We start from the raw sequence: 25,155 nt of genomic DNA on the forward strand, positions 1-25,155 counted from the left end.
GGAAGTGGATGGGACTAGTTAGCCAATCACGAGGGAGGAAAGGAAGTGGATGGAACTAGTTAGCCAATCACGAGGGAGGAAAGGAAGTGGATGGGACTAGTTAGCCAATCACGGGGAGGAAAGGAAGTGGATGGGACTAGTTAGCCAATCTCGAGGGAGGAAAAGGAAGTGGATGGGACTAGTTAATAGAGGAGGAAAGGAAGTGGATGGGACTAGTTAGCCAATCATGAGGTAGGAAAGGAAGTGGATGGGACTAGTTAGCCAATCACGAGGGAGGAAAGGAAGTGGATGGAACTAGTTAGCCAATCACGAGGGAGGAAAGGAAGTGGATGGGATTGAGGAGATTGAAAAAAATTGTCCAATCGATTGAGTTAAAAAGATGTTTACTTGTGTCGGTATATGAAGGGGTGATTTATATATCTTGTATTTGTTGTTACAGGGAAGTATTTGTGTCTGTAAGTGTATTATATGGATTTAGGGGTTTACTGTATATAAAGGTGTTTAGTGATCTATTTTATTTGACGTTTTATTTCTCCCTTTCATTCTATCTTGTTTTCTTTCTTTCATTCTTTCTTATTTTCTTTTTTTTTCATTCTTTCTTATTTTCTTTCTTTCATTCTTCGTTATTTTCTTTCTTCTTACCTTTCTATCAATCATCTTTCTTTCTTTCGTTCTTTTTTCTTTCATTCTCTCAATCGTTCTTTCACTGACATCTAAAACCAAAACTCTTCCACACCTTCACAAACACATCACCACACACAACACCTTCTGTCAACACATATCTTTATAGTCTAATATGATAGCAGGGTGATCCATCAGGTCACTCTGTAAACACGGAAATGTGACGCGAGTGACCAACACACACACACACACACACACACACACACACACACACACACACACACATACACACACACACACAGGCACTGGTGCTACCATCAAATTAAATTAATTAATTGATTCATGAGAATTAGTTTACTTTCATTCGGTCAAGTCGCTTTACGAGGAACGTGGCTCTAAAACTCAAGTGTCTACACCAAGTATTACGGTGTGTAGAGACGAAAGATTCACGGCACACAACAACACACGTCTACCATAGCATTCCAACCTGGCAATACTTTCACCAACTCTCTCTCTCTCTCTTATCATACTGTCTCGATAGGCTCATAAATACTCCGCCGGTGGTCGTGAGAAAACTGCACACACACACACACACACATACATACATACACCTCCTCCCCTGGTGAGGTTGTGTGTGAGAACTCCACTTTACCCACACACTAAATCATTGGTTCCAGGGGGGTGGGTGAGGGGGTGGGTGAGGTGGGGGGAGGGTGTATATGCATAGACTCCGGGTAACTCAACACAGAGGTAAGACAACGCGTTATATAATACTGTGAGTCTCTTGAGAGACTCCCCGTGGTTCTAAAGTCTGTATTAAGAGTCTTAAGGCTCGGGTCGCCAAGTGTCGTATTTGTAGGAAACTTAATATTTACCTCCTCACGTCGCCTCCTGTCACTTGAGTGTTGAAAAATGTCTCTGTAAATATAGGTATTTACCATAAGCTTAGTGTCTTATAAGATGGGAACTGAGTGTGTGGCACCAAGTGTGACTAGTTCCTCCTGGCCTACCCTCTCCCCCTGACCACCACGGGAGTCTCCGTACAGTACTTCCCCTTGTCCCACAGTCTCAGTTAGCTGTAAGTCGGGAGTCAAGTGGCTTGAAGGGTTTACTATCCTGAAGTATTTTTCAAACTTTTATATTATCTCTGTTAATCGTAAATTTGTGTTTTGAAAAGTCATCGTTTTAACCATTGTCCCCCCTCACCTCCCCCACCCCCTCACCTCCCCCACCCCTCACCTCCCCACCCCCTCATCTCCCCCACCCACTCCACCTCCCCACCCCCATCACCTCCCCACCCCCTCCTCCCCACCCTCTCCCACCTCCCCCCCCCCACCACCCTCCACCATCACCCTCTACCGACTTATACTGTTGATGATCGTGTGGTGTGTTTCCTCGCTAAGGCAATTGTATGACAACAAAAATCATAGAAGCAGCGACTCTCTGTATGCAGTAATGACTAACATGTGTCACTGTTACACTCACTCGCTGCTACAGGTGGCGTGTGTGTGTACATTTCTTACCTCAGTTTCTTACATTAATAAAGTAAAAGTCTCGCTGTCTTGCCCCTGAGGTTTATAGTCTGCCTCAACTGTTAGGGTTAAACTTACTGCTGAAAACGAGCAACACTTCCCCCCCTTCCCACACACCCTGCCTTCTGGTGTCCCTTTCTCTTATACTTTAAAACTAAATGAGAAAGGGCAGGTTATTATTAAACCAACGACAACCACATTTAAGGGATAAATATACATTCTTTTTTTTTTGCACGATTTCCATTATTTTGTTAGCAACCAGTTCGAACTTGTCATGAGAATACACAACACGATACTACACCTGGACCCGCTAACATGACAACCACAACATCGATGGTCAGGTGTGTGTTTTAGGCTACTGTTGCTTCACCTTCAACTGGCCCAGACACACACACAGTATCCTTCTGGCTGTGTACCTCATCACCAGTTATCACAGCATAAATCTCAACGTAAATCCCATCAAACTGAGATTCGTTAGTTAGAATATACGATAATTCAGTGATACTTACCCCACCCTCCCCTCCCATGACTCCTTTTGTGAGCTGTGTACGAAGCATAAATCATAGTAACGTCTAAATCATGTTGAGTGTGAGCCTGGTGTGTACAACTCACACCTGGGCCTCCCTCCCTCCCTCCCTCCTCCCATACCTCTCCTCTACTCCCCCCCTCTCTTAGCATACACCTGGGTTAATCGGTATTCAGCTCGTGCCGACTCGACGTGTGTTAATAGCATTTGGTCAGTGTCGTGTCTATAGGCATATCTGCTTTACTTCCCTACAGCATCTAACCTAACCTAACCTAACCTAACCACAAAGAACGCAATGATAGGCTAGAACCAATCAATATAAGCCATACCCCCATAAGCGTGGATATTACTTACTCTTAACCTATACCCGCATCCTCTTAGGGGTGCCTAATCTACTCGTGATGTTTAAGGTGTTCTCGGGAGGCGGAGTTAGGTGGGTGTATTGGCCTCAGGGACCCTCGCTGTGATGAGATCCATCCTTCGTGTAGACTGGAGGCGTGACCTGTGTGTGTGTGTGTGTGTGTGTGTGTGTGTTCACCTCTCATTCGTGTCTGTACTTGCGCGTCGGTTTGTTTGTGTATACACACATGAAAATCTATGTATGAAGGTATGCATGAGTTCGTATTCGTGTACATGAATAAACATCCTCCCCACCCTCCGTTGACCAAACACACCACAACAGCTCACGAAACATCCAAACACGGGAGAAAGTCAAGCCGCGTACGAATACACCTGTGTAAGACCGTGGGAAAAAGTAATCCAGGTGTCTAGATGGCAGCAGGTAGTTAAACAAGCAAACACTGAGGCTGGAAGGTTATGACGGACGGGCCTCGGTGACAGCGTGAGTATAAGCAGTATTATATATAACTCTCCCACAGTTATAAAATACACTAACACATTAATTTAACATGGTAATAGAGAGAGAGAGAGAGAGAGAGAGAGACACGCCGGTGATTACAATAAAGTTAAAATTGTAGGGTTGTTGATGAGAAAAAAACACCCATGGTAAATCGGCGTTTTGTTGTCACCGACATTTTGATTGTTACTTTAATTCACCGTCAGTAAGGGGGTAAATAATGCTTCCTGCCGCATGTTAACACCGTCACCGTGGTCATCATCAGCTGTTGTGTGTATTATAAGAGGTGATGGTCGAGCTCTCTAGAGTCTGCCTGGGAAATATTGTAATGGCGCCATCACTCACCGCTGGGGGGGATGTGATGGAGGGACTTAAGTAATGTAGCTCTATCATGTCATCTACTCTGAGCTATACACCGTCATCATCTCTCTCTCTCTCTCTCTCTCTCTCTATACTGACGGATGAGATGGAATTCTTTATAACGTGAGACGGAGGAACTGACAACCAATTATATCATCTGTTCTATTCACCAGAGATAAATAGATTCAATTACCCACTCAAGCAATTGACAATACGAGTGACAGTTATATTTTTTACTCGGTGACAAATGTAAATTAGATGTTGTCCAGTTCCCCATAGAAACATTTCCAAGAAGCTTCTCTCTCTCTCTCTCTCTCTCTCTCTCTCTCTCTCTCTCTCTGTTACGTCAGATTCTTTTACAAGGAAAAACTGGGATGAAAAATGTCAACTCTTCCTCCATTCCGTACAGCAATTACGATCTGTTCCCGTCAAATTTCTCTCTCGTTACTCCTGAAAAGACTACTACTAAAAATTGCGTTTCTCAGCATTAACACATTACATCCTTATTCAGGGAAACAGAGGAAGTGTGTCCCGTATGACTCAGAGAACCATAAAGACGATAAACTCAACACTGAGGGATAACATGGTGTATACTCCTCCTGTGAGAGACATACAACAATATCATCCGCGGCTCGTCTATACTATTTACTATATTACACACCGAGACATCTATATTATACACCCAGTTATCGCTGAGAACTTCCCCAGCAGGAGAGTCATAATCCAACACTGATGGATGATACCGACTCCTCTTCCCCCCTCCCCCAGAGATGGATAAACACGACAGGAGGAATCTCAACCTATAACATCTGTTCCTTTACGACTTACGATTTACATTCTCTCCAGTTGGCTGTGAAAAATTATTAAGTATCTCCCACACAGACGTTTACAACAGCCTTGGGGGTCGTTGTATTCTGGAGTGGATAAGTGGCGGTGATGTACAGGTATATACACACACTATCGTAACTCAGGGTGACGCGTGGCATATCATTACGAGAGAGAGAGATGAGTTACAATCAACAGTTTTATGGAACCTTGTTTTGCTGTTATGAGTATATGTCCCTATAATAAGTGGTGTGTGTGTGTGTGTGTGTGGTATAATAATATAACACAAGCCTCAATACTACTCGATAAATATTGATTTATATTACTTTTATTTTATTATTGACAAACTTCCGCTGCCTGGGTCAATAAGTCATGGTCTCAGATCCTTGTATTTAGAACAGACAACTTTCCAACATTATCTCCGGCGGGGACCAGCGAGGGAGTATGGTAGGTGTGGGAGGTCTGGGTGGTGCCGCACTGTTGGTGGAGGGCAGGTCCTTTAGTGACTAGTGAGGCGAGGTGACCCCTGTGTGTGTGTGTGTGTGTGTGTGTGTGTGTGTGTGTGTGTGTGTGTGTGTGTGTGTGTGTGTGTGTGTGTGTGTGCGTGTGTGTGTGTATGTGAGTCACCAGGTGGGGCCGGAAGTGTTGTATATTTCATGATAGGAAGTAAATTGATATAAACTTCATCAGCGGGGTGGCAGCTACCAGGATTTATGTGTGAGACTGGTCGGGGAAAGAGAGAGATGGAGAAAGATTGATAGAGAGAGAGAGAGAGTGTGTTTCTGTGTGTGTGTGTGTTTCTGTGTGTGTGTGTGTGTGTGTGTGTGTGTGTGTGTATAAAGTTGTGAAAAAAGTCCACAGTTAGGCAGACAGACAGACAGACAGACAGACAGAACAAGGAAGAAAAGAAAGCACACCTCAACTACATTCACTTCACTCATCAGCCTCTGAATTCTCAAAGACATAAGATGAAAAAATTACCATAACAAAACCTACTATAAAACATCTCATTACAGTAGAGTCTTGAGACAATCTGGACACCATGTTAACCGGCCCTTGAGCCAGACAGCTGTGTGTGTGTGTGTGTGTGTGTTCAAGCGTCACTATAAAGGCGTAAATTTAAAGCACGAAATGGTGGGAACTTCTGGACCATAATTTCGCTGGATAGAAAATGGAACACTTGAAGGAATGACACCAATTGTTGAAGTAGAGACAAACAGCATCTTTACACGCCATAAATAATACAACATCTGAAGTTCTGAGGCCCAATTGTCCGGTTAATTGAATTCCGGATAAACGAAGAAATATGGGAGTTTTTTTTTCTTTGCGGTAGTTTTTATAGAGAGTGAGGGAAATATTTTGAGTCTTGAATCTTTGCTGTTGTAAATATCATAAGATCCAGCAGGTGTGTTTTGTAAGTTGTAAATACCAAGAGATCCGGCAGTTGTGTTTTTTTAGTAAGTTGTAAATACCATGATAACCGGCCCAAGACTCACATAAACTACAGTACAAAGACAGACACCAATTTAGTCTCGGAGATTACACATATTTCTGTGATTTCCTCTAAACACTCCAATGTGGTTCCTCTCTGTAGCAGCTCCAGCTCGTGTAAGGAGGAGCCAGCGTCCACTATTTGCCCTGGAGATACAATATAGTAGGTCGTAACTCACTGTTTGTACCTATTACTGTGATCGTATGAGATGACTGAGAACACACACACACACACACACACACACCAGCAGCGACAGGAGACACACGAAATAATAAAGATAAATTAAATATACAGTACACGTAGTGACCCTAGACAGACCTCGATGCATAATGTTAATATAGGTTATGGTTTGAGGAGAAGTTTGTGTAGAAGGAGGAGGAAGAGGAAGAGGCCGGGGAGGAAGAGGAGGAGGAGGGGGAGGAGGAAGAGGAGGAGGGAGAAGAGGGGAGGAGGAAGAGGAAGAGGCCGGGGAGAGAAAGGAGGGGAGGAGGAGAGGAGGGGAGGGGGGAAGAGGAGTTGGAGAAGGGGGAGGAGGAGAGCACAGGTAGAAAGAGGGCAGAGGGGTGAGAAAAAGGAGGGCAGAGAAAGAAAAGAAGGAGGAGAAGGGCAGAGAAGGAAGAAGGCAGAGAAGGAGGAAGAGGGCAGAGGAGGAGGAGGCAGGAGGAGGAGGAGGCAGGAGGGGGAGCAGGAGGCAGAGCAGGAGGCAGGAGGCGGAGCAGAAGGCGGAGTATGTAAATCAGGTTGTGTCAGTGAGAAGAATTAGATCTTCTGAGGAGCTTTGTACAGTCTTGACGTGTACTTAGTTCTTTATATTTACGTGTGTGTGTGTGTGTGTGTGTGTGTGTGTATGTGTGTGTGTTGCATATATGAATGTTGTTGTATTGTTTTTCCAATATATAACTTCACTATCACGTATTGTACACACACACACACGTTACAGACCCAACAGCACCAAAAAAACAAAAATCAAAAACAAATTCATTTTCGATGTTTCGCTATAGGGAGGAACACTGATCCTCTGAGAAGATTATTAAGGTGTAACAGCTCACCGGCTCACAGAACATCCCTTCAGACATTAAGCAAACCTACGAGAGAGAGAGAGAGAGAGAGAGAGAGAGAGAGTTTGATGGTGAGTGAGTGTGTGTTTGTGAAGTTATATGGTGTGGTAGTGTGGTGTTATATATGGTGTGGTGAGGTTGTGTGGTGTTATATATGGTGTGGTAATGGAATATACAATATATAATGATGTTATAGTGTCATGTAAACAGCTATAGGGTGTGTCCTATGGAGTAGAGTAGCAATATATAGTGTTTTTTTATTCTAATGACTGACCTATATATCGTGGGTTAACAGGTAGGGTGTGGTAAGTGGTGGTGGGTGTGGTGGTGGTGGTGATAGTAGTGGTAGTAGTAGTGGTAGTAGTAGTGGTAGTAGTGATGATGGTAGTAGTGATTGTGGTAGTGATGGTGGTACTAGCAGGGGTGGTAATAGTGGTGGATTGAGGTTGGGTGTGGCAATGGTCGTGCTAATAGTTGTGGTAGTAGTGGTGATGGTAGTAGTGATGGTGGTACTAGCAGGGGTGGTAATAGTGGTGGTGGTGGTAGTAGTGGTGGTGTGTGGTAACGGTGGTAGTAGTAGTAGTGGTGGAGTGGTGTGGTGGTGGTGGTGGTAGTAGTGGTGATTATTATTGGTAACGGTGGTAGTAGTAGTAGTAGTGTTGTGGTGGTGGTGGTGGTAAGTAGTAGTGGTGGTGTTGTGGTAACGGTGGTAGTAGTAGTAGTAGTAAGTAGTAGTTGTGGTGGTGGTGGTGTTGTTGGTGGTGGTGGTAATAGTGGTGGTAGTAGTTGGTGGTGGTGGTAATAGTGGTGGTGGTGGTGGTAATAGTGGTGGTGGTGGTGGGTAAGTAGTTGTGGTGGTGGGATGGGTGTGGTAACGGTGAATAGTGGTGGTGGTGGTGGTGGTGGTGGTAGTAGTAGTGGTGGTGGTAGTAGTTGGTGGTGGTGGTAATAGTGGTGGTAGTAGTTGGTGGTGGTGTGAGGATGGGTGTGTAACAGTGTGGTAATAAATGGTAAGGTAGTAGTAGTGGTGGTGTGTGTAACAGTGGTAGTAGTATGTAGTAGTGGTTGTGGTAGTGGTAGTAGTAGTTGGTGGTGGTGTGAGGATGGGTGTGGTAACAGTGGTAATAGTGGTGGTGGTGGTGGTAGTAGTAGTGGTTGTGGTGGTGGTGGTGGTTGTGGTGGTGGTGGTAGTAGTTGGTGGTGGTGTGAGGATGGGTGTGGCGGGGTGAAAGTTTGACCCCTGCCTGATGGACGTATGACGGCTGGCTGCCTCACCTGCCACCTTAACACAGGGAACACACATGGAGGGTGACCTACCTGTCATGACGCCACAGTAACACATGGAGGGTGACACGTGTGACGTCACAGTACCACATAACGCGTACCAAATCTCAATTTTGATTGGTTGGTTAAAGGGTGCATCCTCACATGTGTGTGTGTGTGTGTGTGTGTGTGTTTAACCAGTAACACCACGAAAACTTACGAGTGTGTACAGACAACTAAACACACCATGGGTATAATATCTAGGTACACGTGTAGCATAGACAAATACAGTGTGTGTTTTGGCGAGTTTTTTCAACAATAAATCCAAAAAAAGTTTTGTTTGTTAAAAAAAAAAATATCAATCACTGGAGGAACCTGACATAGTGAAGTACATAGTGTTATTTATCTATCTATCTATCTATCTATCTATCTATCTATCTATCTATCTATCTATCTATCTATCTATCTATCTATCTATCTATCGAGGGAGGGTGATATGTTGGGTAAACTTGTCCTGTGACTACAACAAGGAAGAGTTCGGTCACTTTAACCCAGTCTCAGGGTCATTGACGGTCGGTACCATTATTTAACATTGTCTTATTCTTCTCTGGTTAACATTTATTCGTTTTGCGTCATATTGTTTTATTCTTTTCTCTTTTATTAACATTTAACGATTTTGCGTCATATTGTCTCTTGTTTGAAAGTGTAAGAACATCTACAAACTGCTCTCGGTACAACACAGACACCCACACTGTGTACACCCAAACCCACACTGTACACCTACACTCACAATGTAAACCACACTGTGTACACCCAAACCCACACTGTACACCCAAACCCACACTGTGTACACCCAAACCCACACTGTGTACACCCAAACCCACACTGTACACCTACACTCACAATGTAAACCACACTGTGTACACCCAAACCCACACTGTACACCTACACTCACAATGTAAACCACACTGTGTATACCCAAACCCACACTGTACACCTACACTCACAATGTAAACCACACTGTGTACACCCAAACCCACACTGTACACCTACACTCACAATGTAAACCACACTGTGTACACCCAAACCCACACTGTACACCTACACTCACTGTACACCCACCTTGATGCTGCCGCTCTGAGGTTCACCAACTCCCTGTGAAAAGAAAAGACCGTGTTAGGGCAAGAAGGGAGTAACTTACATTCATTGATACATAAGAGGGACAAAAGATACATGGATTCTTAAGAGGGACAAAAGATACATGGATTCTTAAGAGGGACAGAAGATACATGGATTCTTAAGAGGACAAAAGATACATGGATTCTTAACAGGGACAAAAGATACATGTTCTTAAGAGGGACAGAAGATACATTGATACATAAGAGGGACAAAAGATACATGGATTCTTAAGAGGGACAAAAGATACATGGATTCTTAAGAGGGATTCACAAGACTTTCTGGTTGTGTTTTCTTTCGAGCGTTTTTTCTTATGTAGTTCAATGTTATTTAATTTTTTGTTCATGCCGTTAGCTATGTGTTTATGTCCAACCTTTTTATATTTACTGTGTTATATTTGACGTTTTCTTTGCAATTACATGTATTTCAAACGGTTTTTATATAATTATGTGTTATGTTAAAGATTATGTTATGTAGGCTGTGTAATACCTCAGATATTTTCAAAACATATAAATTATTCCAAATGTTTATTATGTGATCTCGTGTTTCAGACGTCGTTAGACATTTTAGTGTTATCTTAGACGTTTTTTCATGTAATTATGTGTTATTTCAAACGTTTATATATAATTATTTGATATTTCAGACGTTTTATATGTAATTATGTATTATTTCAGGAGTTTTATATAGTTTAGTGTAATTTCAGACGTTTCAGTTTACCCTGTGGCTTATTTTGTTTCAGTTATTCCCCAAATTATACATTACTACCGTGTTCACTGACCATAACTCGTCACCTTCCTCGTATCTTACTCCCGCGATCCTTAACACATCTCAAATGTCTTCTTGTTAACAGTCTGTCTTAAGTATACTCACGACCGTCCTATTTGTCATCATCATCATCTGCATTATTAACTGTCTTCATCACCCACCGTCATTCATCATAATTATCAACCGTCCATTTGGTCAGGTCCAAGGAGGAATCCGGATTTACAGTGACTCGTTCGTTTAGTTTGTTTACATTTAGCTTTGCAGGAGACGTAAAAACTCCCACCTTTTTCTGTCATGTCTCACTAACAGCATTTTACTTTTTCTTTTTTTGTCAGACTCAAGTTGGAATCCGGATTTACAGTGGTTCGTTCGTATACACTTTGTTTACCTTTCAACTGGGTAAACACAAAGAACAATAGACTCTCAATGTAAGTTGGATTTCATTTTGTTTACCCTCTCTCTGTTGTAGAGAAAATAACACAATATATAGCTATTTTCGCTAGATTTAAGCGAGGATGTTAACTCTAAAGGACTCATAACTTTGATTACATTTTGCACAGGAAAAGAGACGTGTTGGCTTCATTATGTCACTAAGTATCTGTGAGTCTTATGTGTAAGTTATACGTCATTTATGTCTTCATTATATCATAGCTCTCCATTTATCCTCCCCATCTTATCCTCCCCATCTCTCCTCCCCATATAATAGGTTGTGCTGGACCTCCCCCCTCCCCTCCCCGCCGTCACCACTAACTGTTGTGCTCGTTCTTCATTACCGACCATTTCACCAGCACCAAAATAATGGTCCTCTCGTCAAGCCCCGACTGATAGTTTTCTCTCAATAAATAGTCGTTTTTTTTCGTCACGTTCACCACTATTATCTGAGCCATTAACTCACACATGATGGCGTCCCATTTTTTATCACGTTCAATGAGGCGTTGGTGGTGCGGAGGTGGTTGTGGGGTGGTTGGTGAGGAGGTGGTTGTGGGGTGGTTGGTGAGGAGGTGGTGAGGGTTGTGGTAGTACCATTACATAACCCAGAATAAAACAGAAAAATATACGTCAGCTAGGAGTCATTTCCCGCCGCCATGGACTCAGCAATTACCAGTAACGGCAAGTCATTCATCTAGCTACCTTATCTGTCCCCCTGTGGTCACCTACTCTCTCTCTCTCAGGCGGGCGATGGTTCCAGGTAGGGATGGAGAGAGACAGAGAAGGGGAAAAGGGAGGGAGAGATAGAGGAGAGAGAGGGAGGGATAGATTGTGAGGGAAGGAGAGGTGGTAAGAGGAGGGAGGGAAGGAAAGGGAGGGAGGGAGGGATGGAGATGGAGGGAGAGGTAGTGAAAGAGGAGGGAAGTAGGGAGAAATGGTGAGAGAGAGAGAGAGACTATCCATATAAGTAAACATTGGACATCAACTTTACTGTACGAGAATAAATAACCTAAGAAGATAATCCCCTCAACATTTATCCCTAAACTATACGAGTAGAAACGAACATGAAACTGTTAATCCGGCCACACATTACGGTGCCGGATAGACTTGACGGTGCCGGATAGACTTTACGGTGCCGGATAAAGTTTACGGTGCCGGATAGACTTTACGGTGCAGGATAGACTTGACGGTGCCGGATAGAGTTGACGGTGCCGGATAGACTTTACGGGTGCCGGATATATTTTACGGTATCGGGGCGGCTAGAGGTGCAGTCCAGCTCTCATTAACAGACAACGTTATAGTAATTGCTGTTAAATTTGGATAATGAGTTTGGTTTTGTCTGGTAACGAGGGAGATGGTGGAGTGTCGGGAGGGAGGGGCAGGAGGGGGAGGGCAGGGGGAGGGGGGAGGTGGGGGGAAGGAGAAGGTGGAATTGGAGTCTGGTTTATGGGTGAGACGCGATGTTGTTGGTGTCGGTGGTGGTGGTGATGGTGTTGGCGGTGGTGGTGATGGTGATGATGGTGATAGTGGTGGTGTTTCCTGGATGGGTCACGTGGCAGTACAATTGGCCCATCAACTCGTCAACCTCACCCACCACACCCACCTCACCCACCACACCACCACACCCACACACACATATGGCTCAGGTTGGACGGTTCGTTAGTGAGAGATCATGTACCCGTCCCCGTGGTCACCTATCTGGCTCATTAGACGTCAGTAGTGTAGGATAGTGTGATGGTAGTGTGGGATAGTGGTGATGGGGGTGTGGAATAGTGGTGATGGGAGTGTGGGATAGTGGTGATGGTAGTGTGGGATAGTGGTGATGGGGGTGTGGGATAGTGGTGATGGGTGTGGGATAGTGGTGATGGGGGTGTGGGATAGTAGTGATGGTAGTGTGGGATAGTGGTGATGGTGGTGTGGGATAATGGTGATGGTAGTGTGGGATAGTGGTGATGGTAGTGTGGGATAGTGGTGATGGTGGTGTGGGATAATGGTGGTCAACCTGGCTCAACGCTGCACTCACTGCCTCCGGCTACAGAGGCGTTACGTAACAACAGACGGGAAGGAACCAACAAATTTTACATAATGGCTAAAAAAAATTATACTGTGTGAATTATAAGCGAATTTTTATAGCAAATCGGCTTTTATTTTCACTAAAAGTATTAAATTATGTTAAAAGACGATTATTTTCACAAAGGTTATTGAATTACGTTAAGATGATAATGTCAAAGTGTATGTTGAATCTTGGCGGTGTGTTGGTAGGAGTGTAGAGGGTGAGGAGCGATAAAGAGAGAGCGGGGAGATGAGGAGAAGGAGAATAGAAGAAGACATGGGAAAGGAGAGAAAGGAAAGTAAGAAAACGAAAAACAATGAGATATATAGAGATGGAATGGAAGGAAGAGCGTAAAATAAAGGAGAAATGGGGAGTGAAGGAAAAGCAGAGAGAGAGAGAGAGAGAGAATACTACTAAGTACAACTTTCTATTGTAATCTGAAAGAATGAGAGAAAGAGAGAAAAGGGAAGAGAAATTGAGAGTGAGGAAGGATTGAGAGAACGGAAGGTAGAAGGGGGGGTAGAAAAGAGAGTAAAGTAGAGGAAGAGAGAGAAGACGTGAAGGAGGGAGGGAGGAAGGTAGGCAGAGAAGGAGAAAAGACGTGAGGGGGGGGGAGGGAGGCAGGAAATGAGGGAGGTAAGGCACACACACACACACACACACACACACACACCCTTATAACAAATCACCCTTCTTTCTATAAGTAATATCGGTTTCTTTTTTAGGCTAATTACAGTCACTAATAACATGTGCTGAGGCCACCAACATCGTCAGTAGTTACTAATTACTTCTATCAATGTCTGTAGTGGGTAATTAGTGCCAACACAGTCAGCAGCGGGAATGTATGTTACTTTCAAGGTCTATTATGGGTAATTACTCTCACCAACAATGTCTTTAACGGCTAATTACTAAGAACTGCAAGTCAGTCGTGGTTAATTTCGGCCACTCAAATCGTCTATTGTTGCTAATTACAATCAATAGCAAAGCAAGAAAACTAATTACTATCAACAGCTTAACAATAGTAGCCAATTAATACCAACAACAAGTTGATAGTGGTTAATTACTGTCACTAAAATCATCTGTTACGGCTAATTATCACCAATAGCAACAGGGAGAACCATAATCATAGTAAAAACATTGTTAATGGTGTCTAATTTTGGCGCGTAGATCACGGAGAGAGAGAGAGAGAGAGAGAGAGAGAGAGAGAAGCCCATCATTGTTTATCTGAGCTCAAACAGGCGTCAACTTATATTATCGCCATCTTAGCCAGTGTTCGTATCCTCCGCTGTGGCTTTGGTTTTAAGTAGGTTTCCGGATTTCTCTAGTTGGTTACATTTTGGTTACTTTGTTTCGTTTCACTTTGTAAGTTTTTGTATTCTCTTGTTTGTTTCGTTCTTTTTTGTGTATTTTCCGGATTCTAAGTTTTGTTCGTCGCTTTATTTTTGTTTATTTTTCGGATTCTATTGGTTGTTCGTTTTTTTTCCGGATTATCCTAAAGATAATATAACGCAACTGGCGGTGTTACTACTCTATGACTTAATTTCTTAAACTGGAGACAAATAACGACGTGACAAGACCAATAAAAGGCATCATCGCTTATTTGCATTCCGTTTCTCTCGTCAGTATCAAGTCGTACCTTCTCCTCACACGATTATTTTACCTGAGGAATGTTTCATTCGCACCATCTGTACTAACCAGCTGTGAGGTCAAATGGTATGAGCCACCTGCTGAGTGAAACAGCTGGTGGGCCCCATGAGACAAGCGAAATAGGTATTATGTATTCACTCGAAGTGTGAGGTGACTGACGAACGCCGGGGGTCTGGGTCAACTAAGCACTTCAATACAACAACAACAAACAGCGAGGGAGTTTCACCCTATAGTACGCCGCTAACACCGTCGAGACACCAGGTGGGGATGTTACGCGCGAGAGACTGTACACTTATCTCAGGAACTATTACTATTCATCGTTGGGTGTCACAATTACCATAAAGTTACTACTGCTCACACCACCGACCGCCTCTACTTACCCTAAAACGAGTTCTGTTTATTCTCGTATTCACATGATTTATTCAGGAGTTTCAGAGTACGTATAATACTAGGTATAAATTAAGATCACCTGAAGATTAGCCTAACAGATTAGTTTACCTTAGTCTTAACCACCCTAACGCTAACCTAACCTAACCTAACCTAACCACCCTAACGCTAACCTAACCTAACCTAACCTACTCTGACCTAACCTAATGCAACCCCCTCCATGCTCAGTTAGAAGTAGGATGTTTAATTATCAGGTGAAATAAACTGGGGGGAGAGCATCACTAAAACTCACTTATTTTTGTCATATAAAAACAGTAGCGATATTAGTCTCCTTCATAATTCTTCACATAAGTCTTATTAAACCTCGTTATGAATATATAATGGCATGATTCACCGATTTTGTTGCTGTTTTAATCACTGACCGCCACACACACACACACACACACACACACACACACACACACACACAACTCGAGTCAATGTTTATCAATTTTAGTAAACATTATGTTATTAAATCTCTGTTTTGTTTAGATAATCTGACTCAAAGGGTAAAGCGGTGGGGAAAGGAAGGTGTTGCAGTGTGGGCAGTCAGTCTTCTCTCTCCTCCTTCTCTCCTCCTCCCCCCTCCCCCCTCCCCCCGCCCGGATGTGTGAGAGCTCCGTCTTTTTCTTTTTAGTCAGCCCGTAAAACTTGACCACTCAAGGCTGGTGATCCCCTGCTGCTGCAGTACACACACACAAAACACACACACAAAACACACACACACACAAAACACACACACAAAACACACACACACACACACACACACACACACACACACACACACACACGTAACATCTACTTCTATAATTTAAAAAGACCTTGACGTGTCAGTCTTATTTCCCTCAATAATCTTTACGAGGAACGACCAAAGTTTTTTCATTCTTTCATTTCTTATATTTTATGTGTTTTTTGCGTCTTATTCCTCCTATAAAGTGTTCAGGTTACATCATACCTTCGTTTATATGACCTCACCTCCCGTTAATTTACAGCGCTCAGGTAAAAGTGACGGATGCTTCATTACCTTGAGTGTCTCGCGTTCAGTAGTCGTCACGGACCTACCTCTTACCTGCACAACCAGTTAGTTAAGTAGTCAGTTAGTTAGTCAATCAATCAATTAGTTAATTAGTCACTCAGTCAGTTAAGTCAGTCAGTCAGTCAATCGGTAAGCTTCGTCCACCTCACTGAGTTGGCCAAGTCAGGTTTATAAACATTAACTGGTTCATATTTTAATTTTGTCTTTAAGTTGGGATTAAGAATAAGTAAACATATAAACTAAAGAAGAACGAAAAATTATAAGTAAAGGTATAAAGTAGAAGTAAAAATTATAAGTAGAAGTAAGAATTATAAGTAAAAGTAGAAAGTATAAGTAAGTACTATAAATAAAAGTGAAGGTAAAAGTAAGTATTATAAGTATAAAGTAGAAGTAAGCATTACAAGTAAGAGTAGAAGTAAGAATTATAAGTAAAAGTAAAAAGTATAAGTAGAGCCAAGCCGTCAGTGAGGCCAGGCACAAGTAAGACGTGTCTGGGATTTTAAAGTGATATAAAATTTTTACTGTACTGCTGTGGTGGAGTTGGAGCCACACGGGAAGAGGAGCCACACGGGGGAGAGGAGCCACACGGGGGAGAGGAGCCACACGGGGGAGAGGAGCCACACGGGGGAGAGGAGCCACACAGGGAAGGAGGAGCCACACGGGGGAGAGGGGGGCCACAGCCACACGGGGGAGAGGCCACACGGGGGAGAGGAGCCACACGGGGAGCCACAGGGGAGAGGGCCACACGGGGAGAGGGAGCCACACGGGGGAGAGGAGCCACACGGGGGAGAGGAGCCACACGGGGGAGAGGAGCCACACGGGGGGAGATAAACCACACGGCCATAGAACGTAGAGAAGGGATGAAATAGAGATTGTTAAGAATGATGAGAATAGGTGACACGGAGAGAGAGAGAGAGATAGGGAGAGAGAGAGCGAGAGAGTCTTATGTCGTTCTGTAGATTGAAGAAAATAAATGCACACACACACACACACACACACACACACCCACTCCGATAGACAGACAGACAGACAGACAGAAACAATCAGATCACGAACGCCTGGGAGGTAGAGTAAGTTCACCTGTCCATCCACTCATCCAGATACCTGTGGTCACAACTTTTCAATCCGGACAGTCAGTCATGTTCACACTTAGACCGGGAGAATTTCTGGGTACTATTTACTAAACGGCTCTTAGAGGTAAACGGTGAGCTGGGGGCGTGCTGGGGAGGTGTGTGTGTTGCCGGGGGTGTTGGTCTGGGGGAGGTGTGGTGTGGCCGAGGGGGTGTTGGTCTGGGGGGGTGTGGTGTGGCCAGGGGGGTGTTGGTGTGGGGAGGTGTGGTGTGTGCCAGGGGGTGTTGGTGTGGGGGGTGTGGTGTGGCCAGGGGGGGGAGGTGTGGCCGGGGGTGTTGGTCTGGGGGGTGTGGTGTGGCCGAGGGTGTGGTGTGAAATTGGTGTGAGGTTGAGGTGCATTAGAAAGGGACTGAGGTGGTTTAAAATAGGGCTGGAGGCTGTTGAAGAGAGTTGAGAGACTGTTGGAGGGAGGGAGGGTTTGACATTTGTTGGGGAGAGGTAGAAGATTTGTTGGAGGGAGGCGTAAAAACATAATAGAGAGAGGGTTGAAATCTATTGGAGGTGGTGTTGAAATCTGTTGGAGGTGGTGTTGAAATCTGTTGGAGGAGGAGATGTTAAAATCTGTTGGAGGGGGTGTTGAAATTTGTTGGAGAGGGTATTGAAATCTGTTGGAGGAGGAGATGTTAAAATCTGTTGGAGGGAGTTAATAATTTTTATATAAGACTCAAAAATTTTAACAAAAGAATGAAACGAGATGAAGAAGAACAAACCCCAAATGACATTATAACACCCAAAATTATCAACATCTTTCAATAACTCCCTAAAAAAAAATAATCCCCCATTTGTTTGTTGGTTAAGAATAAATAAATAAATAAACTAGAAATACTACACATGATCTTAGAGTAAAAAAAACATTGTAAATAAACCTCTAGAGACCTATAAGCGGGGCTACACGTTGGGTTAATATCACCGACTCTTTAACGTCAGGACCAGCGGTAACAACTACTGTACATCACCTAGGCGAGCTAATGTTGGGAACTGTTCTATGTTTACACCAATAATAACCCTTCACTTAATTTAACACTGATTATACCTTTTTTTTTATACTCTTTCTCTCTATCTCTATTTCTCTCCGTTTCTCTTTTTCTTTATCTATGTGTCTCTTATCTCTATGGTGCCTCTCTCTCTGTGTGTGTCTCCCATTTTCTCTCAATCTCTGTTCTCTTAGATCTATCTCTTATTATCTCTCTCTCTCTCTCTCTCTCTCTCTAACGTAGCAAATATCGCCCCCTGTACCATATGGCTTAAGTGTGTTATTCAATTATCATAGGTGTTGAGAACAGCGTTAATGGCTGGCTGGTTGGGAGTGGTGGAGGCCAGTGGCTGTTGGTGTGGTTTTGACACATGGTGAATTTCACTCTTTTTTTTCACTTTTTGTTCTTAATTAATTTACCTGGACGAGAAATAACTTGTAGTGTTGTGATGGTGTCGGTAACGTTAAGTGGTAATGGAAGTCTGTGGAGTGTGAAGTTATGAGAGAGAGAGAGAGAGAGATTATTCCTATTCTATATTGTGTGTGTGTGTGTGTGTGTGTGTGTGTGTGTGTGTGTGTGTGTGTGTGTGTGTGTGTGTGTGTGTGTGTGCGCGTGTGTATGTGTGTGTGTGTGTGTGTATGTGTGTGTGTGTGTGTGTTCCTAATACTCGTGTTTATTTATTAACCACAATCCCAATAAACTTGTTATTTTTAAAGGAATTCAATATAATCTAGTATTTATAAACAACATTCATAAAATACTTATTACTTTTACAGGAATTCAATACTAACTATAAAACAAGACAAAAATAATCATAGTATCGCCAGACAAGACACCGCTAGGAAGGAAAGACGAAGGTGTGTTAATAACAGCGAGTATAAACGGACGAAGTAAATAACAACATTACTCGACAACCAGTGGAGCGCTTTAACCCCTAAAACAATAACACAAACACTCCCTCGAGGTGCCAGTTGTAGTCTTGTAATTTCGAAACATTTCGGTAATGATTCATACGTCGTGGACAATCACCTCAAATACCCTAAGTAGTGTCTGTATTTTCTGGAGAGTGAGTGAGTGAGTGAGTGAGTGTGGTGAAGGGAGGGGGGAAGTTAAGTGAGTGTTTCTGATGTGCTGTGGTGGGAGTTACTTACTATTCTGGAGGCGTGACTGAGGATGGAAAATACTATCATTATTTCACCTTGTTTGGCCCAGCGACAGCTTTATCATGGAGACCAACAGTGACTATAGACCAACTGGGATTATTTTGTTCGATCCTTCGTGTGATATATTTACTCCTATCGATACTTGAGTTTCTTTAAGGTGAATGATAACTTTACCCTATCGGAATATTACCCTCTTGTACGCGGTGTAGCAGGGTTGGGACACTCATACGTGGCGTGATAGCAGGGACCTGAGGCATGAAGCTGGGGTAATTATATTGTCATAATCTTTTATTTACAGTCCTCGAGTGTATAAGGTGTGGGGGATAGAATATAGTGAGGTGGGGGTAGAGGTAGGGGTATAGTGAGGTGGGGTAGGGGTAGGGGATAGGAGTGCAGGAGGTTGTGGGAGGGAGGGGGAGGAGTGCTGAGAGGTGAGGGGAGGGGTCAGAAGACGTGGTTAGGGTACGGATAGTTTCAACGCCTCTCCATGGCTGTGTTAAGTGTAGATAGATTAGGTTAGGTTATATAGGAATATAAGGTAGATTACGGTAATTTGGGCGTTTAGATTAGGCTATATTCGATGCAGTTGGTGGTCGTGTTAATAGGTTAATTTTTAGCTACATTATATTAGGTGAATTATGTTTGATGTTTCCTTAGGTTACGTTCACTGTGACGCCGTAATCGTCACGGGCCAATCAGCAAACGTTACGCCCCGGTTGAGGAGAGACAGTGACTGACGTCACAGTACTCAAGAACCACTCAGTGTGCGTCATAACGCCTGGATTTTGGCAAGTGATGACAGCCTTAGCCAATAAGAAAGTGTCGTCACTTGGACTTGATTAATGTGTGGACGAGCGATAAGATTGGAGACAGGATGACACTGTTGAAATGACCACCACCACACACCAACCCCACCACACAGTACCACAACACACCCCCACCACACACTACCACAACACACCCCCACCACACCCCCCCACCACCAAACACCCCAGCAAACTCTACCACCATACACCAACCCCACCACACACTACATCACCCCACCACCCCCCACCACCAAACACCCCCATAAACTCTACCATACACCAACCCCACCACACACCACAACACACCCCCACCCCCCCTCCCACCCCACACACCCCCACCATCTCCCACCACGTCCACAGTTTTTCAAAGTCATCCCCAGAAGTGCACAAGAGAATAGGTCTCCCCTAAGTCCCTGGCGTATACAGTTGGTGATATTAAGCAACATACTGTAGGGGTGAGTGCTGGTAGGGTACAGCTGGAGTTACGTCACATACACACCCCTAGGGAGGTATTATTGTACTGCATCTCTCTCTCTCTCTCTCTCTCTCTCTCTCTCTCTCTCTCTTTTTCTCATTCTCTTTTCTCTCCTCTCTCCTTTTTCCATTCCTTCTTTTTTTTCCTCCCTCTTCTTCTTCTTCTCCCTCCCCATCTTCTTCCCGTCCTTCCTCTTCTTGTTCCCTCCCTTCCCTTCTCCTCCTCCTCCTCTCTTTCCTCCTCTCCTCTTTTCTTCTATTCTTTCTATTTTTTTTTCTTTTATGTCATGACGTTCCTCATTTTTTTTTTGCCACGAGTACGATTTTAACTTTTCGTTTTCTCATTTTCATTTCCTTTTCTAATTTCTTATTTTCTCTTAAACTTTTGTTGGTATTTTCACTTTCTATTCCTAAATGATCTATATTCATTCTTAATTCCCCCTTTTTATCTGTTTTCTTCTTATTCTCGTTCTAATGTTTACCAACGTTTATGACACAAGTTATGCTAAATAGAGCGACTATTGCTAATTTTGTATGTCACTGTCTTAGCCTTTGTTTACATCTTCGCTATAGGGATTTCTTTCGTTTGTATGTATGTCTTAATCGTAACTAGTGTAGAATGGCTAGCAATGATGATTACTGCTAGTGTATATACGGATATTTTTTTTACAGATAGAGAGAGAGAGAGAGAGAGAGACAGGAGGAGGAGAGGGGAGGGGGGGAGAGAAATGGGGGTCACTCACCACTCAGCTGATTATCCAGAGTAGATAATCGAATGTGAGGTGAACCCAGGCAAGCAGAGAGATGGTCGAGCTGCCTCCTGCTTGTCCTGGCCAGCAGAGGCAGCAGACAAAGGCACAGCAGAGGCAGAGAGTTGTTGTCACTGCCTCCCGCCTGTCTTGCTGGATAACGTAGCGATGAATTGCATGACACACACACACACACACACACACACACACACACCCTTGAGAAACTGTTGATATTTATCTCTGCTTGCGTGAGAGAAGCCAGGGCAGGCGATGCATCCTCTCCAGGGCCTGCAGGTTTGATGGGCCCCAGTACTAATAGACCCCAATCCTAAAAGATCCAAATCTACCCTAACCAACCTAACCTAACCAAACCTAACATAACCTAACCTACCCTAACCAACCTAACCTAACCAAACCTAACCTAACCTAACCTATCCTAACTAATCCTATGACTATGTTCTGTACACTTCACATTTCCTTTGAGAGAGAGGTAAAAAAAATATATAATAGGCCAAATAAAACAACAAATAACAACAACACATTAAACTACAGGACATTTAAGTAGCGCAACAACAACAACAACAGCAACAACAACAACAACAATAACAACAGCAACTACAACAATAACAAAACAATTACAACAACAATAATAAAACTAACAAAACCAACAACAATAACACTAACAAAAACAGCAACAAGAACAGAACACTAAACTAGAACACCAAAATAAATAAAATAGACTAAAATTAATTTATTCCTAATAAGGCCACATTACCAGCCAGACCTCATCATGACGTGGCCGGCAAGAATGAGATCATGCATGACCGGTTCAATTTAGTCTGGACTCCGTGCATCGTCCAGCTGAGGTGTTGAAAGGAAGTCGGATTTATCATACTGGTGTTGAAACTAAGGTATTTTATCATACTGGTGTTGAACTAAGGTATTTTATCATACTGGTGTTGAAACTAAGGTATTTTATCATACTGGTGTTGAAACTAAGGTATTTTATCATACTGGTGTTGAAACTAATGTATTTTATCATACTGGTGTTGAAACTAATGTATTTTAACATACTGGTGTTGAAACTAAGGTATTTTATCATACTGGTGTTGAAACTAAGGTATTTTATCATACTGGTGTTGAAACTAAGGTATTTTATCATACTGGTGTTGAAACTAAGGTATTTTATGCTGGTGTTGGGTGTTGAAACTAATGTATTTTATCATACTGGTGTTGAAACTAAGGTATTTTATCATACTGGTGTTGAAACTAAGGTATTTTATCATACTGGTGTTGAAACTAAGGTATTTTATCATACTGGTGTTGAAACTAAGGTATTTTATCATACTGGTGTTGAAACTAAGGTATTTTATCATACTGGTGTTGAAACTAAGGTATTTTATCATACATATTTAAGACAAATTGGAAGGTGTTTTTGTTTAGGTATGATTCGAGTTTTGGGTGTGGTGCTAATGGAGAAGGAGAGGGCAAGAGGGAGGGAAGAGAGAGTAGGAAAGTGGGAGACAAAGAGAGAAAGAGAGAGAGAGAGAGAGAGGGGTGGGGGGGATGGGAGGGAATAGAATGAAAAAAGGTGGAAAGTAAAAAACATGAAAAGAGAGAGAGAGAGAGAGAATTAAAACAGCTCCTAGAATACTTCACCAACACAGTACATAAAAGTCGATGGTTATGAGAATGGCAGTGGTGAGGGGTAGAAAGTGCGGGTGGAGGGAAGGGGGGAGGGAGGAGAAAGGGTAGAGGGTGGGTGGGAGGGAGGGAGGGAGTGAGGGAGGGAGGGAGGGAAGTGAATCTCATTAGATATAGGTTGAGAAAGTCACGACGCATGTGTATGTATGTATGTATGTATGTATGTATGTATGTTCACTTTCTCAAGACACAAGACATATTTATCCCTCACATTCCTACGTGTGTGTGTGTGTGTGTGTGTGTGTGTGTGTGTGTGCGCGTGTCGGTAGCCAGGAGGTTCATATCCGGGTGCAGTTTGAAGGCTTTATTACACATACAATCGCCCTCATAAGGTTTCATTGGGTTTACAAAATGAAACCTTGTGAATGAGGTACAAGTGTTTTTGTTTTGCTGTAACATTCTTCGTCATTGAGTCACTGGTAACATTCACTCTACTTAGTATTCGCGAGTCACTGCCAACATAATTCTTTAATGTGTACTCGTCATTCAATAAATAACAACATTCTATTCAGTATTCTTGACTCACAGGACAACATTCAACACCAATAGTTATACAAATACATAATTCTCGGTTCCAGGATAATGACTTTAGCTGTAGAAGATTTACAACATTTAGGACAATACAATGTTGAGAGTATGGAAGCTAAATAAAAAAAAGAACTAAAAAAAATTAAAAAGCAAAACAGTGATAAAAAAGTCAGTATTGTAGAGGTAAAATAGATAAAAAATATATATATAAATAAAACCACGTGTTTCCTAGGGTGGGTGACGTTATTGTGGTGTGGAGGAGCGAGGATCCTGTGTCGGGTATTGTATCAAATGATTGTTTATGAAGAGCTATGTCCGACAGGTGAAGGAGTGGTGGGGGGTACAGGTGAGGGAGGGATGGAAGAAGGGAGGTAAGGTGAGGGTGGCAAAGGTGGGGTGTGAGGGAGAGGGAGAAGAGGAGGGAGGGAGGGAGGGAGGGATGCAAGGGAGGAAGTGGGGGTGATGGTAAGAGGTGAGGGTGGGTGGAAAGGGAGGTGGAGGAGGGAAGAAAGGAAGTGAGGGGAAGGGAGGGAGTACAAGTGAGGTGAAGGAGAGAGAGAGAGAGAGAGAGAGAGAGAGTTATTTATGGGTCATTACACCTGAGAAAGGATATAGATTTAAGATACGTTTTCCCAGAGGAGACGATTGAATGAAAAAGAAAATTGTGATCTTTATGTAATTAACAACGTGACTAACCGTGTGAAGATTATTACCGGACAACTTTAACAGGCAATAAACAAGGCGAATTTAATACCGGAAAAAAAGGAAGAGACGCGTAGATTAAATTTTTACAGTCGAAAATAAATTGGTTGAGAAATAATGTGAAAAAATCGCACTCCACGTTCGTAAATTTTAACTTAACGTTTTGTATTCAAAATTGGGAGATAATTTGGATATTTTAAGTCGTTTATGGTGTAATGGGATATATTTTTTTGTATTTTTTTAGATTACGTGAAGCTTCTGAGAGTAAAGGTAGTGCTTGTGAGGCCATAAATCCTTAACTTGGGTAATGGGAGGGGGAAAGGGAGTTTGTGGGGGCGTACCTCAGGGGATGTACTGGGGCCCTAGCGGTTTATAGTCTCTCTCTCTCTCTCTCTCTCTCTCTCTCTCTCTCTCTCTCTCTCTCTCTCATGAAAAAAAATGAAAAATTCTAGCCGTGAAAAATGAAAAATTCTACCTGACGTGAACGAGAGACAGCCGTGATGATGATGATAACACAAGCCAGGCGCCGCACGTAAGGGCTCGTTGGACCACCGGATATCTCGGGTCCTGAGTCTCGCTTTCCATAAATTACACATAAGAGGTAAAGCGCAGTCATTTGTGGCGAGGAAAAGGGCAGTTATACCTCGCTACTGCGCATGTATGAGCCCTGTTTGTCTGTCGCTCTGGTTATCTGTCTGCCTGTTAGCCCTGGGATCTGTTCTTCTGTCTCTTTCGCTCTGTATGATTTTGTTCCAGGAAGGAGGAGTCAGGAAGGGAAGGAGGAAAGAAGGAGGGGGAGGAAAGAAGGAGGGGGGAGGGGGAAGTTGGAGAGGGGAGGTAAACAAGGATGGAGGTAAGG

The 25,155-nt window shown here is 43.1% G+C and overlaps 1 protein-coding gene across 2 annotated transcripts in view; it reads right to left on the bottom strand.

Annotated features, from left to right (window-relative positions):
* LOC121879400 (protein piccolo-like) overlaps positions 1-25,155 on the bottom strand; it is a 56,529-nt gene that overhangs the window by 23,589 nt on the left and 7,785 nt on the right. For both annotated transcript variants that reach the window (XM_042386020.1, XM_042386021.1), the window contains exon 3: positions 9,656-9,688. The gene's annotated coding sequence lies outside the window, so the exon portion shown is untranslated. The remainder of the gene's footprint in view (positions 1-9,655; positions 9,689-25,155) is intronic.

The sequence above is a fragment of the Homarus americanus genome, unplaced genomic scaffold, assembly GCF_018991925.1.
Source record: "Homarus americanus isolate GMGI-L3 unplaced genomic scaffold, GMGI_Hamer_2.0 scaffold30768, whole genome shotgun sequence".
NCBI lineage: Eukaryota > Metazoa > Arthropoda > Malacostraca > Decapoda > Nephropidae > Homarus > Homarus americanus.